The 17,498-nt window shown below is 42.6% G+C and overlaps 1 protein-coding gene across 1 annotated transcript in view; it reads right to left on the minus strand.

The window, feature by feature from the left end:
- The window catches only part of PARD3B (par-3 family cell polarity regulator beta), a 2,086,630-nt gene that overhangs the window by 1,276,973 nt on the left and 792,159 nt on the right, over positions 1-17,498 (minus strand). The window lies entirely within an intron of this gene.

Raw genomic sequence — 17,498 nt, forward strand, 5'->3', positions numbered from 1 at the left:
TTCACATCACTTTACATGGACCATTGACTACTTTAACATATCATGCATACAGCTAACTGCCTCCCATACATTAATGTTGGCTCAGCTACTCTACATAACGCCTGCTACACTCAGATCAAGCCCTCTACTGAGCAGCTGCTCAGATCCTCGCCATGCACTGCACTCATGACATGACCTAAAACATAATTGATAACATGACTGCAACATATGAAATTACATCATAGATAACAATACTGTGCATGAAGGGGGTACGAGTTATAGTTACTATAACACACACGTTATAGTTACTAGAGATAACTATAACTGGTGAATTTCAGTTGTTTTTTTTTAGTTTAAAATGTTACCATGTCACTGAAATTTTCACCTAACTATAATGTTACTTTAACCTTAGATGTTTTCAGTAGAATGTATATATATGTGTGGAGGGATAAAAAGCAAGGGGCAGTGAACCGCAAGTACCAGCATGCAATAGTTTGACCCATTTGTGCGTCCACTAGGGGGCGAATATTATAAATTGATGCAATCGTCTTGGTTGGTTCCTACTCAGCGTTAATGGTGTCAAGGCGAACCTTTGAAAATGGTCAAGTGTGACCGAAACATGTCAGGTCTGCCGATGCTGTGCTTTAATAAATCAAAGATTGCCATTGTTGTGGAGTGCGGCTATTTCTCTTCTAAGGGGGGGAAGAGTTGTTTGTATATGTGTATGTATATATATATATATATATATATATATATATATATATATATATATATATATATATATATATATATATATATATATACATACATACACACACATATACACACACAGCTATGGTTAGGTCAATTGAAAAGGCATTTTTTGTTGATTTTGATAACTTTGGCGGTGTCCAACAGATGTGCACGAAAGATTAGGGCCTGGCCACAGTGGGTTCTTCATGGCAAATTTCATTCCAATCTGCCAAACAGGGCCCCAAAAGTGACCGTTCCCATGGTTTACTCCCATAGGACTCTCTGCAGGATGGTTACAGACACAGAGGCTGAACAGTAACGATGGTTACAGACACAGAGGCGGAACAGTAAAAGTAAGTAAAACTTTGGTCAAGTTAGTGCGTTTGCTTGGTTTGGTGTAAATGTGTTTAATACTTTTCAAAATATTAGCATTTAAAGTGTCTTCTGTTTATGTATAAAGAGGTTATGTTTTAGAGATATAGGGCCATTCATTAGAGGCTCCTCTGCTGATTCACAAGCTCATGAAGGATTCCCGAAACCAGTTAAAAACTAAAGGCACGCTGTTGAACGAGAAAACTTTTTCTTCTATTTATGAATCTGCAGGGCTCTGACTGGGACGCAGAAAACAGTATTTCTGTGAAACATTAGGCAACGGTATTATCAGTTCTGTAGTCAGGGCCAAGAAGAATTTGTGTAAAGCCAGACAGCTTAACCTGTTCAATATGGATTTTCAATGCAGTTGCCGTCCCAGAAGTTAGTATCTCTAAGATTGCTGTAATGAGGTGAGCTTTATACAAAGGTAGACAATGCAAGGCTGTGTGCGCCCTCCTGCCTCAATAGTGTAGTACAAGATAAGAAGACTAGACTCTAAACACAAGTGCATACTGGGAAATTCAAATCCACCATCTTGTATTTAAAGGATCATGGGACAGCTTGTGAACTAAAGGGGTTCAGGACAGATAATAAAGACTTTACAACACATATTGAGCAACTACAGAGTTTAGATCAAATCGATTGTGGATCTGGAGACAAAAACGAGCTTTCATAATTCATTCCAGAATACCCAGACAGTGGCGTAGGAAGGGGGGTACGGGCCGCCCCGGGTGTCATCACTGAGGGGGGTGACACAATTGCAAAAATATGTGTTTTAAACACATATTTTTGCCATTTTGTCAAGCCAGGGGTGACAAGAAATTTTCCGCACCGTGTTCCATCTGACTTTGCTACGTCACTGTACCCAGATTGTTTTTCTCCGTATAAAGATAAATACCCCTCAAGTTTATTTCTGAGCCATACAAAGAGGATTCAATAAATCGTGCCTGAAATGTTTGCTAGATACTTGTTTCTAGAAATATAAGTGCAGCTAAATAGACGCCTAGGGAGACGCAGTTCACAGAGATGTTATTTTAACAGCTTTCTTGCCATTGTTTCACCGGGATTGAAGGAAAGGCAATGAATGCTTTCAGAAGCGGTAAGTGCAGGAGTAAATAAAACTATTTTGATCACGTTTACAGTAAACACAGACCGGGCACAGATACACACTTTCAGACAACATTTAATACAGTTTAATTGGAGATTTTTGATAGTGAATCTGCACTGTGCAGATACACAGTTTCATGACGGCAAAGATAATTCACAAACCAGATCACAATGCCACTCTCCCAAACAATCTTCATGTGCACTTGCCAACAAGTGAAACTCTAAACAAAGGTTTACAGAGAAGGTTGATTTTCTCATAATGAAACGTCCTCTAGAGGCCGGACTTCTGGGCATGAGTCACTGCCACTTTGTTCTTTGGAAGCCAACAGCAGGGAGCCATTGTTGTATACCATAACCTTCATGAATTGGATAATTCCCGCACATGGAAACACTTCATAAATCTATAATCCACTATATTTTAGGGCCGGGCAGGTCTTTTATACCACCAGGCATTTCCCTGGTGGGTTGGAGCCCTTAGATGCTGGTTTGAAAGCCTAGGGCCGTTGCTGGTGCCTTTGCCACTTTTCATCAGCTCCCCGAAGTTAAATGCAGCGGGTACAGGAGACTTCAAGAGATGGAGTTAGAGAAGGGTGGAAGATGCACAGGGAGAGGAGAGGAGGAGGAGAGCGAGAGAATGGATGTAGCAAAGATAGAGGTAGAACGAGGAGAGTAAGGGAGAGGGACTGGTATGAACATTTTTGCCAGGTCTGCTTTTGGTTTCCCAGTCTGGCCCTGCTATATCTGAAAGATTATTAATTTTTGCGACATCTCTGCGTAATTTATACTGAGCTTCTTGCACACTGTGCTCAAAGAGTCCTAGTTGGAGGCAGAGATGTACCTTACATTAGCCACCAAATGGCCCAGTGTCATGTTGGATGCCTTCAGCCTGTTGCAGCTTTAAGCAAAGAATATCACTTTGCATACTGGGTCTTTTATACTATTGTACTGTCAGTCAGATATCACTTAGGACAAGGAGCCACTTGGAAGATCAGGTCCCACACCCCATATTCAAAGAATCTACCCACGAGATTTCCCACAGCTTTTTCAGTACACACTGACCGTTCTAGCTAAAAATCAACTAAATTACTAGTTTAGGTATTAGTTTTCTACTTTGTTGATGCAACTATTGATTTGAGGAAAAGTAACCACCATTCAGTCCCTCCTTAACTTTTTAACGAAATAGTATTTCTTATTACTAGCAAAAGCAATTGACTTTAGGTTCTTTATGAACAAACGTTTTAATTTGTTTTGCATCTTTGCTATTTTACCGGTTCCATCAGTTTTTACCACAGCATCCGTGGCATCCACCAAAAGGACCAAAATATTGATATGGGAACAGGTCAGAATACTCTTAAGCAAATCATGAAAATGGATGCATACATTTTATTGCAATTAAAATACCATCATGACAACGTCTGGAGTACATCTCCCACTGGATTAAGCGCATTTAATTCAACCAAAATGGTTCAAAAAGCTAAAAAACGGGTGACTGGCAAACAGATTCCCATTTGTTTGGCCAATTGAACAAGGGAATGCCCAACTCCAAATCAATCCATGAAAACCCTTGGAGATAAAAGACCTTAGCTTTAAAAACCAGATGCAACAGTTGTGAAAAGCAGGAACAACCATCTCATGATGATCAGAAAGATCGCCCATCTTCATCAATTTACATACTGGATTGAATTTACAAGTGCACTGATCCCATCTTGTCTGAACTACTGCAAGATAGTACACAAAAGAGCACATAAAATAAACATACGAAAACTTTAGAGGATACAAAAATGAAGCTAAAATATCCTCGGTTTTCAAATCACAAAGGGGAATAGGGGTGAAATACCTACAAAACATAACTTCTAACTACACACTCAGTTGAGCCTTTAGATAAAGTATAGACTATAAAAAACTTGATCATTCAACACAGTTTCATTCGGTAATCCCATGGAGGACACACACTTAAACTCTAGGCATGCGTCTGTGGAAGTCATTATGTCCATACCTAAGATGACAACAAAACTTGATATCTTTCCAGAGTAACCTGAACAACCACTTCTTCAAATAGGCCTATCCCATTTTTAGACATCCAGGGACCAAATCTCCTTCTAGTAAGAGGACAGGGCCTTTAAAGGTCTTTCTCCTGGTCAACAGATAGTGCTAGGTCTCTTAAGAACTACAGAAGCTTTCAGGCACACTCCTCCAGCTGACATCACATGAGTGGTCCACTGGACTATAAAGTTCTAGCACTATGGAGTTGCATCATGTCACAGGTCAGAGCATTACAAATCAATAAAATAATAATAGTCATTCTCCTGCTCTAATTGGCCAGAAATTAGCCGGCCACTCTTTGTTTGTAGGTGTTTTTTCTGCTGACTGAAAGCCATGTGCAGTAAGCAAGAACATTTTAGAAAATAGGTAAAACAGGGTACAACCGGTCTGGCTCACACTATATGTTGAAAGAAGAAATATGCTATTGTTTTCCAAATGGCTGACAATTTTTACTCTTGTTCATTGTATTAGCACAAAATGAGGAACTAATGGTTAAGCAATATCAAAACTGTAGTAAATAAACATTGTTGCCCTTCCAAAATGTATAATCAATGGTTAAAAAACCCCACAGCTGAGCACATTGACCACTGGTAAGTACTCACCCTGTAATTTGAGGCACTAGCAAAATGTCAGGGAGCACAATGAGGGGAAATGTCTATTAGCAACTATTAAAACTGGACAGCATATGTCTATTAGCAATTTCTAACACTGGACAGCATATGTCTATTAGCAACTATTAACACTGGACAGCATGTGTCTATTAGCAATTGCGAACACTGGACAGCATATTGCAAAGGAGCATTTCAGCACTCAACCCCCTAATCTCACCCACCACAAGACCAGTATTGCTGCCCATTAATGCCACACTTTCATATTCTCAGTATACTTAGAATGTGGGTAAACAACAATAATGATTGCCAGTTCTCTAGGGGAGCGTGCTGGCTTAAAACAAGTAGCATTCCATTTGGGGAGCTGGAATGTGCTAATTCTCAAAATGCGATCTTGAATGGTAGAAATAACCTACAAATCATATTTTATATGGAACTAGAGATAGGCTTTTCAGAGTTTATGAGCTACTTATTTGTACTGTAAAAGTTATATCTAAGAGGTAATTTATGAGAACATAAAAAATTCCAAGATACTCAGCCATATGCAAGAGCTGATTTGTGTAGTTGCTTGAAGCTGCCTTTCCCCCTCCCACTCCTCTTTGCAGATCCCAGCATTTGGAAAACTCAGTGCCATTTTAGAGTTTGGTGGTAACGGAAAACACAGAATTCTACAACCATTATCCAAATTTCACCACATTGCATGGTCCTGGAGCTATAATGTGCCAAAATTGCCAAAACAGTTTTTTACTGAACGTACATAGATAACTGGACATTTATCTTGATACTTACCTTTGTTGTAGCCTCTCTTTCTTTTAACTATGGAAGGTGATCTCTAAACAAACACCGAAAAGCTGACAAGTCTTCAAGGTAATCGAATGAACTAAAAACTGACCACCTGGACTTCTCCTATCAGGTCTTTCATATCTCAAAACGTCTCTGACACTTGTCAGCATAAAAAGAGCACTCATCGAAATGGTCAAAGGGCAAAGTATACATACTTGACAGGAAACACAATGTACTTTATATGCCACACTAGATATTGAGCTTAAATGCCAAAGACCTGAAAAGCGATGATAAATTTCACTTCCATTGGCAATCACAAACAGCAGCGCAGGCAGTGTAGAAGAATTAAACCAAAAACCTCTCTTTTAGGTTGATCAGCTTACAACCTAATGAAAACGAGGACTTGAAAAGCTACATAAAATAATTTTTGGAGTGGGACAGACAGCTAAAATAATCCAAATGAATGGAAGTGTAGACTGAAACAATGCATGTCTAATTGCATTTTTAGGATGTGACACCAGACAGCAGAAGCTGTCTGGTTGTGAAAGATATATTGTGGACTTACCAAGAGCATGCAGGGGTTTACAGCCCACCCACTGCTTACAAGTGGTTGGCTTTACGGTCACTCTCATTTGCCTGCTTCTTATTCTGAAGCTATTTGTGTACCAAATTGTTAGTTTTTATCTTTCTCCCTGCAATAGAGCTTTTCCTCTTTACTTGTGTCGTTTCACTGTTCACTTTTAGGGAACTACTTTTCTCTTTCTACTTAAACATTCCTCGAGCATGCATGTGTTTTCCAGCTGTCGCCCTCGTGTGCTGCTCTCCACCACTCGCCCTCGTGTTGCTCTCAATTGCTTTGTGCTTCTCTGCCACTCCTCTCCACGTTGCTATCTTTCTCCCCCATGTGCTTCCATTCACCCTGTGTTGCATCTGTCCTTCCCCACACCTGACGCTTACACCAAGGCTCAATGCCATTGACAAAGCCAATAGGTCCCAAAGGCGGTAGCGTGGCTTTGTCAATGCTTGTTATGGCTTTCTGGCAAGAATAAGGAGCACATGGTGGACAGTGGACAATGGCTGAAATAAAACACAACCGTATTTGTCTTATCCAAGATCTACCCATATTTCTGTAGCTTAATCACCCTTTCTGTCCCAGCGGACTCCTACAGTCTGCATATTTGCTCTGTCAGGCTATACCCCAAACAAGCATACAGGATACGGGGACAGACGCTTCCCTGTGTAGCAGCACACAGCCTACAACTCATACCTCTCCCATCCCTCATCTCCTTTAAGGGTGCGTTTACTACCATATTCCAGAGACCAAAACAATACAAACAACACAGGGTCTCAGCCCCCTATGCCGGAAAGTAGGAACCATGTCAGAAGTGAGAATGAAGTCACAAACTGCAAAAATGTAACAAGGAGGAAATGTTTGACTAGCAGACCCCATGAAAACTACAGACAGACACACTTTGTCACACTGAAAACGCTCCTTGAGACATTTTAGTGTATCACCTGTTTTTAAGAGTAAAAATAATAAATTAAATCATAGAAATATAATGCACTTTCATTTTTCCATTTCAGCCACCGAAACAATAGACATGCTTCTTTGTACTTTCTGGTGTTATCTGTCTTTTGAGATTAGATACGAAGTTTAAATGTGCAACCCCACTACGGAGAAGCACACAGTAGTCATAAATAGAGAAACGAGAGAAAAATGGCATTCACCTTTGCTTGTACCATTCATTGTGTTAACCTACAAATTAGCGCCACATGGCTTAGCCTGACATTGTCCTGTATACATATGACCCAAATTAAAGCAGAGGTTTTGTGTCCGAGGAGGGCAGAGAGAATTCTAGAGGGAAAAAGAATACCGTCTCCCTAGTATCATGTGTGACACAAAAGGTACCTTACAACCCTGATTGTTGGACATCCCTTTGCAATTTGAGTGAGTGAATGAAAGAGAACCCACCAGGGGCCTTCATCGGTTGTTTTGTTAGACCTTCAGCCACCCTATGAGTGGAAAGCTTCATCATCGGGTCTCACTCTGATCCCTATAAACCAGGGTGAGCTCAACCATGTTCCAGGGAGCACTTTTGAATATACCTTTGGGTCACCCAGGTATCCCATTCAGGGTGAGTGCCCGAGATATGTTAAAAAACAGAAATAGGGGTGTCTGTGGGATATACTATCCCTACACCCTTTACAATGTTGACCGGTGTCAGATTTATATGTGTGTGGCCTCTAAAGGTCCAAGGCTATCTTCAGGACTAAAGCTACAGCCCGGGTGTTCGATGGTAAGCGTACAGAAAGAAGTCCTATCCCTATTGGTCTGGACATAGGACTTGGAACCTGTATGATGCATAGAGGTTTACTCACCCTCGTTTGTGGAGTATACATATTAATCCCATGGCACCCTAGATGACAGTAAGACTATAGGGGCATATCCCCCCTCTTATGACATACAAAAATCCAGAAAAAACTCAACCATATTGAACAGCTGTTTTGGGTTCTTGCTTGAAACTGCCTTTTCCCCTCCAACTTAAGGCAGAGAATGTAGCCTTACGGCTAGAGCGGTCTACCTCGAAGCAGGGGAACTGGGTTCGAGTCTCGGCAACGACGCTCAACATCCTGTGATTCTGGGCAAATTACTTAATCTCCCCGTGCCTCACAAAAATGAATGTGTCTATCTGTAACGAAAGTGGTGCTCATGTAAAGCACTCTGATACCTGATATCTTCGGGTCTAGTTCGCGGTATATAAAAATCTAAAAAAACGAAGAAAAACCCTCCTCTTTGCAGATCCCAGCATTTGGAAAACTCTGTGCCGATTTAGAGTTTGATGGTAACAGAAAACCCTCTGATTTGCGGAGGAAGCGTTAAATCTTCTGTTGGAGGATTTGCCGCCTCAGACTCCTCTTGTGGAATTTCCTCCACTAGCGGGCTAGCATGGCGGGGTCAATTCCAACAAAGGAATCTGCACCGGCAGAGAATCCTCCAACGAATGATTTAGCACCTCCTGCACAAATCTGAAGATTTCCTGTTGCCACACAACTCTAAGTCCATGCCTTTTCTTTCTTCATTGCCCCGTTTCATACTGTTGCCTTCGCCCGAACACCCTCTACTATGATTCGCTTTGCATCGGCCATGTAACACATTCATCGCTGTGGGCTGTGCCGGCCCCTAAATTCAACTGCTAACACCAACTGCTGATTCACAGTCCTACTTCTCATCACAGTGAAAACCCCTGCACGCGCATTCTGCCTGCCTCTCGCATTTCTTCATTACCATAATACAGTATTTAATTCCACAAATGCTCCAGATATCTGAATTGTGCGCACTCATGCATTATAGAACTGCATGCCTTCGCCCTTTCTCTGTTCTAATACAGATATTCCACAGCTCAGCAGTCCACGGCAATCTGCTTAATATTTTCATGCGCCGGACAGCTCCTTCGATTTTTATACATTGCTATTTATTATTTAAACCCATTTCATCAATCAGTCTAATATGATGTCTTCACTATCAATTCACATTAACTTCATTCTATATTCAAATGATTTTTTAAGTGCAAGAGCCCGCTACTCTAGCATGAAATGTCACAATTCATGATATGCAAAAATACAAAATTCCATTATTCAATTTACCCGCAGGTAAACAATTGCTCTTCACAGTTGGCTATGCTCTCAGAACTGTACACGCATACCAGATGGGGTCAACCGTTTTGTCCTTGACAAACTCTAGCAAATCTTTAATAAAACATTTTAAAGGTGGAACAATTATAGCACCATATTGAGGACTTACCACTTAATGGAAAAAGTCGATATTTAACGAGATACTTAATAAATTGAGGTAAAAATGAATATTGATTGTAGGCATAATTCAGTGCAAAATAAGTACCTTCCTCCTGCTACATCTCCACATTAAAAAAACGAAATCTGAATTATTGGCAATCAGAATCGATCAGTAAGGGCTAGTCCCATTGGTCAATGGGCCTGAACATGATGCAAATACCTTTGTGAACTCAGCTATTACAATGTGTGCTTCTTGGCTGTCACATAACAAGTGGGAACTGTAACTTACCTCGTTGGAATAGCACCAACAAATGAAGATTCTACAACATCTCTTAAATTGAGGATGCACGAGGTTTTAGGGAAAGTAGAATGGAGGATCAACTTGGTGCTTAGTGTTAAAAACAGACCAGATCTTAAGAAGAAAACTGTGGTAGGCCTTTATACAAATGTAAATGTTCCAAGAACAATGGCAGAGGTTCAATAATGTTAGATGCTGTTATGACTGGGCACGGTAGGATGTCTCAAAATGACATACTTCCATGCCCCATACAATTATAGGTTTTAAGGAAAGCTTAGCTAGATGAGCCAATACTATTTAATTATTTGTACAACTATTTACATCATCCTCAGTTCCCCTTGAAACAGTGAGGTGGGCAAGAGAAAAGGAGCAGGAGAGAGTAAAAAGGAACTCGAAAGATAGGAGATTTGAGATGAGTAAGGAGACTTACGGATGACATGTTCTCCAAAATGACACCACTTCACTGGACTCTTGAGAGTTCATAACGGGTAGTATTCTAATCGTCATGAGGGAAGGAGGCACAAAGAAGGAAAGGTAATAGAGAAAGGAAGCAAGCAATTAGAGAAGGTAGATGTCAGGAGGTATGCAGCAACAGCATAAGAAATAAGGGTATGACAGAGGGTTTAAAAGAGGTAAATCCAATACAAAAAAGGAGAACATAAGGAGTCCAATGAAATCCTGTAGAATGTTCAGATAGTAGATATTCAAGTGTTACCTCTGGAACCTTATGCCATGTGAAATACAGTCCTTCAGATATCCAATAAAGTAGGAGCCATGAAATTGTGTTTCAATCCAGAATTTTCTTTTATTGAATCATTCAGTAATCATCTAACATCAGCCTAGCCAACGCGTTTCATCCCCAGAATAGGACTTCATCAGGACTTTTGTCAGTTAATCCAAAGAATCACTGTCAATAATATGTATCAATATGTGGTCACAATGCCTAAATCGTTTGCATGTCACCTGGTGGTGTGACTTACCAGCACTGCTCCGCTCTGTCTTTCCTGTTAATGTTGGGCATCGTGCATCGTGCTTTTGGCAATCACCTTTATTTCTTTTTCCAAATGATGCATGAGCGCTGCTCTGATTGTATGTTTTATTAAAAAATGTGTAAAACTGTTAATAAAAAGATTTAAACAAAAAATAGGGGGTCAAGATAATGCATCAATTAATCCGAAAAATCACCATCAATAATATATATCAATATGTGGTCAAGTTTTCTGTTCCTCAGTCGGCCGTGTGCATATTGCAAAGATGGAAGTGAAATCTCCTCCACGTGAAGCCTTCTCTGAGTGGAAGGGATTTCATGTCTGTCTTTGCAATATGCACAGGGCCTACAGAGGAACAGAAAACTTGACCACATATTGATATATATTATTGATGGTGATTCTTCGGATTAATTGAAGCATTATCATGGGTCTGTTGATCTTATCTTCAACATTTTTGATTTTATGAAATATGGGGCCAGATGTACGAACATGCATTTTGCGAGTCGCAAATTGCGTCGCAATTGCGACTCCGAATTTGCAACTCGCAGAATGCTATGTACAACAGTGTCAGAGACAGTGATTACGATTTCCAATGGGGTGGCAAAATGCGAGGCTCATGAATATCAATGAGCCATTCGCAATTTGAGACCCCAGTGGGAATGGGTGGCCCTCCCAGGGATGGTGTCCTGCTGGGCTCAGCAGACCTCCATGTTGTTTGGGACTGCTTTTCAATAAAGCAGTTTTTTTTTTTTAATGCAGCCCTTTTTTCTTGAAGGAAAACAGGACGCATTTAAAAAAATAAAACGTTTTCGTTTAATTTTTTTAAGGGCAGGCAGTGGTCCCTGGGACCACGGCATGCCCTTACAAAATACTTTCAGAGCCTGTGACAAAGGGGAAAGCGTCCCCTGGGCACCCCTTCCCATTTGCGACTCCATTACCACCCTCTTGAAGGGGGTGGTAATTTGCAAGTGTTTTGCGACCACAATTGCGGTTGCAAAACATTGGTACATGGCTTTGTGGTCGCCATTAGGAAAGGAACGCCCCTCCTAATAGCGAGTTACAAAACCTATTTAGCGAGTCGCAAATAAATTGCGACTCGCTAAATAGGCTTTGTACATGGCCCTATAGGTTTTTACATTCGCAAACGGGTCGCGAACCCGTTTGCACATGCAAAAATGGGTCGTACATCTGGCCCATGGTTTATAATATCTGAACAGTACAAAGTAAGACGCCCACTGGAGTCATAGAAAATTAACTCCAACAGACCAGTTGCATTTGTTGCATGAGTAGTACTGAGAAATCATTAAAAGGGATTGTGCTTGAATGCCGCCCAAGCACTTGTTGCTTAAACAAGGGCATTAACTATTAATTCTACTAATAGAACTAATGTGACTAATCTGTTGGAGCTAAACTAAAACACTACAATTTTTGGGTGAACAGACAGTGCCTAGGACACACTGTTACATGTCACTGGAAGGTGTCTCTTCGACTATCAATAACTACTGATTTTCCATTGCTTCCAAGAAGCTATCATTCACTTTTCAAGTGAGGCTACAATGGTGTGAGTGGGAGGGGGAACTAACTGAGGTACATAGGCAACCCTTAGATGAAAGCTTATTTATGGAATAAGTCCCCTTTTCTGAGTTCGGAGACAAGTGGCAGTTGAAAGCAAAGGCCTATAAAAGAACCAGTGTTACAATAGGTTTTGCACACTTGGGTAGAATGTGGGTGTGCAAAATTGAGGCTGACACGGGTAAATTTAGTTGATTCCCAAAATCAGGAATAGTCGATTTCACCCAAGCAAATTTGTTATAATAGTTAATTTTCTAAAGTGCTCGAATACCCAAAGGTGGCTTGGCGCTTTATAGGCAGGGCAGAGGAAACGAATAACAGTGACCCTACTCGGTGTTGAACAACCACATTTTCAAAGCTTTCCTGAAGGCCAGTTGGTTGGTGAAAGCTTTGATGTGCAATCACAGACAATTGCAAGCTTTTGTTGCTCCCAACACAAAGCTTCAGCCTCCCCATGCAGACGGTTTGAACCTGGGACTACTGCAAATTTGGCTGATGCAGACCGTAGGGTCCTGCCTGGGGTACACCATTTAAAAAAATTTTTAAGACATCTGGGCCAAGGTCATGTAGCGCTTTATAAGCAGTACAGAGTGCTTTGAAGGTGATTCTCTGTCCCATGGAGAGCCATTGCAGTTTCTTAATTGATTGGGACACAGTGCGATATTCTGGGATCTTCAGTAGAAGTCCGGCTGCCACGTTTTGCAAAGTTTGCTATTTATTCAGTAAGTATTGGGGTGCATTAAGAAGTAGCACATCACAGTATTTTAATTTTGATGTCACCAATGATGTGACAAGCGTTTTCCAAACCACTATTGGAAAGAGGGGGAAGAAAAAAGGGTGCCGAGACTGAAAGAGGGCAGGAGGGAAAATTAGCTCAGGCATAACCCTTATGTAAGCCTTGTTTCTACTCTGCAGTGCAGTGCCCTGTCAACCAAGAAGTCGATTGGAAATAAATATTCGTCGTAATGATGCACTCCCCACACCTTCCTTCTGCTCTTGTTTTTGAAGAGTTTTCATGCAAGGATCGTGACACATCCTGCAGGTAGCCAGGGTTCCACAGTGTATCACTCGTGTTTAGCCTCTGTGATTTGCAAACATCTTTGAAAGAACTTTCAGAGATCAGCCACAAACGTTCATTTAAACAGGCATTGACTTTAGATTTCGATATTATTCTTTGTTTACAAACATTTACCCTAAAGAGCGGTGCCTTCAGCAGATATTTGCATACACACACCTTCTGCCGGACCAGCTTCAAGTGATCACGTGGAATTATTATTTGCCTTAAGGATGAAATAGCCATTCAAATGGTGGAATTAATGCTGCTTTCAAATAAGAAAGATAGTGCTATGCATGCAAAGCCCATAATTTGTAAGAGGGCAGCAGATGTTCTGATAAAACTCGAATACTTGTGCTAAAGCTGAAAATGATATTGTTGACTAAGGGAAGATGTTGGAAGTGACGAATTATCCATCCGGAAGCGTCGCAGACAGATTAATTGAATGATCCTTCCAACTCAATATCGGATCCCTTTTGGGAGGGCACGGCGAGTGCACTTCTAATCACAGGCTCAGCCATGGTTTCAATTACTTACTGCTTGACACATCTAGAAGAGAGGTGATTCCAGGCAGTTAGGCATGAGCGGCGCTCCGCAAACATCATAGCCATGCGCCTCTCCAAGGGACCGAGGCACAGTCCACAGAAATTGATTCACGTGCGAAACCCTTTTCGTTGATCCGATTTGTATAGAAAATATTTAGAAAGGAGGGTGGGGGGACCAATATGATCTTTCTCTAGTCAAGCAAAAGAAGAAGCGACCATCTCAGAATTCAATACAGTCGCCTTTCATGGATCAACGCCCAAGATGCACTGCTCGTGATGAAATTTTGATTATGCATGAAATCTGGAGCCGGATGGAAATTTTGTTGAAACCTTCTCATAATAGCAAATTAATTGAGGTTGAAAATGCCATCATTAATTAGTTGAACCCTGCATCACCCAGAGCTCAGAGATAGACTGTAAGTGGTCGTAATCTGCATCAATTAATTCACTAACGCGGACTTTTATTAAACGAGGATTCGAGCACAGCTGCAGGGGGTTTGGCCCAAGCAAGCTGCCTCTCCTCTCCAATGTACACTTGATTACTCTGTGGCCAACACTCAATACACAGCAGCAGCACTGGCAGTCTCTATAAAGGATATGTTGAATTATATTAGGTATTTTTGCAACCAGGGCCAGAAACGAGCTGGGGGGTCTGCATAACCAATAAAAATGCAAAGATGGTCTTTCAATTATGCAAGATTCCTATTAAGAAAATATATTTGAAGATAATAATGATGATGGCAACATCAATAACCATAACAACAACAATTTAACAAATAACAATCAATTGCTAATTCGCATAGTGCGCAATACAAACTGGCGTGTTTCTGGGCGATTGCTCTTAATATTGTCTGATAATGGGTGTTCCAACCGTGGCAGGATGAGAGGCTGACCCCATTCCAGCCTAGTTTTGAATGTGTAACCTGCAGGTTTCTGGCAGGCCGTTTTTGCCCAGGTTGTTTGTGTACGCTTTGCAAATTCTGAATCTTGAAGGTGAGAGTTGTACACACCTTTGTTGATGTAGAAACTGACATGAAGAAATACAAAAGACAACTCTACATAAATCTACTCTCTAACTTAAGCTGCATGTAATGTTGTATCAAGAGTTTGCCCAAACAGGATCAATATACACAATCGCATTTACCCTTGGGGACAACCACTTTTTATCAACCTCTTCAAGCAAATGCCATTCACAGCCAAACCTTCTGCTGTTACTTGGATTCTGGATTGAAATTCAATCAATCAAGCACTTATAAAGCGCAACTACTCACCTGGGAGGGTCTCAAGGCACGGGGGGGGGGGAAGCAGGGTCTGCAGTACAGTCGAAGAGCCAAGTATTGAGGTCCTTCCTGAATGGCAGAAGCGATTGTGAATGCCTGAGGTGCAGTGGCAGGGAGTTTCAGGTCTCCACAGAGAGTTAAGAGAAGGATCTTCCTCCAGCTGTGGTCTTGCAGATCCGTAGGACAGTGGCCAGGGCCAGTTGTGCAAAGCGGAGATGTCTGGTGGGGGAGTAGAAGGAGAGGCAGTGGTTGAGATATTCAAGTCCGGTGTTGTGGAGGGCCTTGTAGGCATATGTAAGAAACCTGAAGGTGATTCTCTTGTAGACGGGTAGTCAGTGAAGATCTCTCTTGGTCGGTGATGTGGTTGTGGCGTGGAATGTTCAGGATGAGTCTAGCGGAGGCGTTCTGTATGGTCTGCAGTTTCTGTTGGAATTTCTGGGTGGTGCCAGCATAGAGTGCGTTGCATAGAGTTTGTTGCTGACTAGCGCATGGGTGACCATTTTCCTGGACATGGTGAGGATCCACTTGAAGATCTTATGAAGGAGGTGGAGCGTGGGGATTCAGGGGGACGTGACTGTGTTGATTTGGCAGCCATCGAACGGGAGGAGTCCAGGATGATGCAGAGGTTTTGTGCACAGTCCATGGGTGTGGGGTGATTCAGAGCGCTGCGGGTCACCAAGAGTTGTCCCAGGCAGAGGGGGAAGAGCCCATATGAGGACTTCGGTCTTGCCTGAGTTAAGCTTGAGGCAGCTGTCCTTCATCCAGGTAGCGACTGCCTTCATCTCATCGTGGAAGTTGCTCGACGGCTGTGGGTTCATCCGTGAGGGACAGCATCAGCTGAGTGTGGTCGGCATAGGAGACTATGTTGAGTCTGTAGCTTCTGATGATGGCTGCAAACAGGGAAATGTAGATGTTGAAGAGGGTGGGGCTCAGAGAGGATCCCTGAGGCACTCCACAGCTGATCTCTGGGTTCTGATTTGAACGGTGGAAGTCTGACTCTCTGCGTCTGGCCAGTGGGGTAGGAGCGTAGCCATTCGAGGGCTTTGTTGCGGATGCTGGTATTGTGGAGTCTTGTGCAGAGGGTGTGGTGAGAGACGGTGTCGAAGGTGGATGAGAGGTCAAGGAGGATGAGGGCTGCAGTCTCGTCTCAGTCGAGGAAGGTGCAGATGTCATCCGAAGCGTCGAGGAGATCGGTATCAGTGCTATGGTTGCTTCTGAAGCCCAATTGGGAGAGATTCAGGATGTTGTCCATTTTTGCGAACTTGGAGAGTTGAGCTTTGATGGCTTTTATGATGACTTTGGCTGGGAAAGGGAGCAGAGAGATGGGTCTGTATTTCTTGAGGTCCGTCGGGTCGGCAGAAGGTTTCTTCAGCAGGAGGTTGATCTCTGCATGCTTACAGTCCTCTGGGAAAATTCTGGACTCGATGGAGCAGTTGAAGGTGCAGCAGAGTTAGGGAGTGATGGAGGTGCCGGCTATATTGAAGATGTGGTGAAGGCAGGGATCTGAGGGGACTCTAGAGTGGATGCTCTTCATGATCCTGAGGGTGTCGTCAGAGGTGAGAGTAGTCCAGTTGGTAATGGTCTGCTGGGGGCTGGATCCATTGGGTGCAGTGGTTGCGGGTGGGGTGGGTGAATCTTGGGTCTCCTTGATCTTGTGGTGGAAGAAGGTGACGAGATTGTCACAGAGGTCTTGGGACAGGGGAATGTCGGCTTTTTCTGTGTTGGGTTTGGAGAATTCTTTTACTACGGTGAAGAGTTCTTTGCTGTTGTGTGCACTGGCAGTGATGCATTCCTCAATGGCTGTGTTCTTTGCTGTTCTGATACGGCGGTGGTGTGCGGTGACAGCAGATTTGAAGGCTGCATGGTCTGCCGTGATTTTGCTGCTCCTCCATCTTTTCTCGAGCCATTTGCAGGTGTGCCTAGACTCTTGGAGGCAGAGGAGAACCAGCTTGCATTCTTGGAGGGCTGTTTACCAGAAGGTTTCTTGAAGGGGGCCAGTGTGCTGGTGCAGTCAGAGATCCGGCAGTGGAGGTTGAGTGCTTCAGTGATGGCATCCATGGATGTCCGTGGTGGGGTTCTACTGAGGGAGGTGGCGAGCTGGTCTTCGGTGACCTTGTTTCAGCTTCGGCGAGGGTTGTAGATAGTCGTGGTGGTGTACAATGGGTTGGGAGAAGGAGAAGTAGACACAGTGGGGGTCGGTCCAGTGTGGCATGGAGGTGTGGCTGATGGAGATGTTGTTGCTTGCGTAGCAGATGTGGTTAAGCGTGTGCCCTGCTGAGTGGGTAGGCATTGTGACCAGTTGTTTGAGTCCAATGGTGGTGAGGTTCTCCAGTAGGGCTGAGGT

The sequence above is a fragment of the Triturus cristatus genome, chromosome 3_2 (genome assembly GCF_964204655.1).
Source record: "Triturus cristatus chromosome 3_2, aTriCri1.1, whole genome shotgun sequence".
NCBI lineage: Eukaryota > Metazoa > Chordata > Amphibia > Caudata > Salamandridae > Triturus > Triturus cristatus.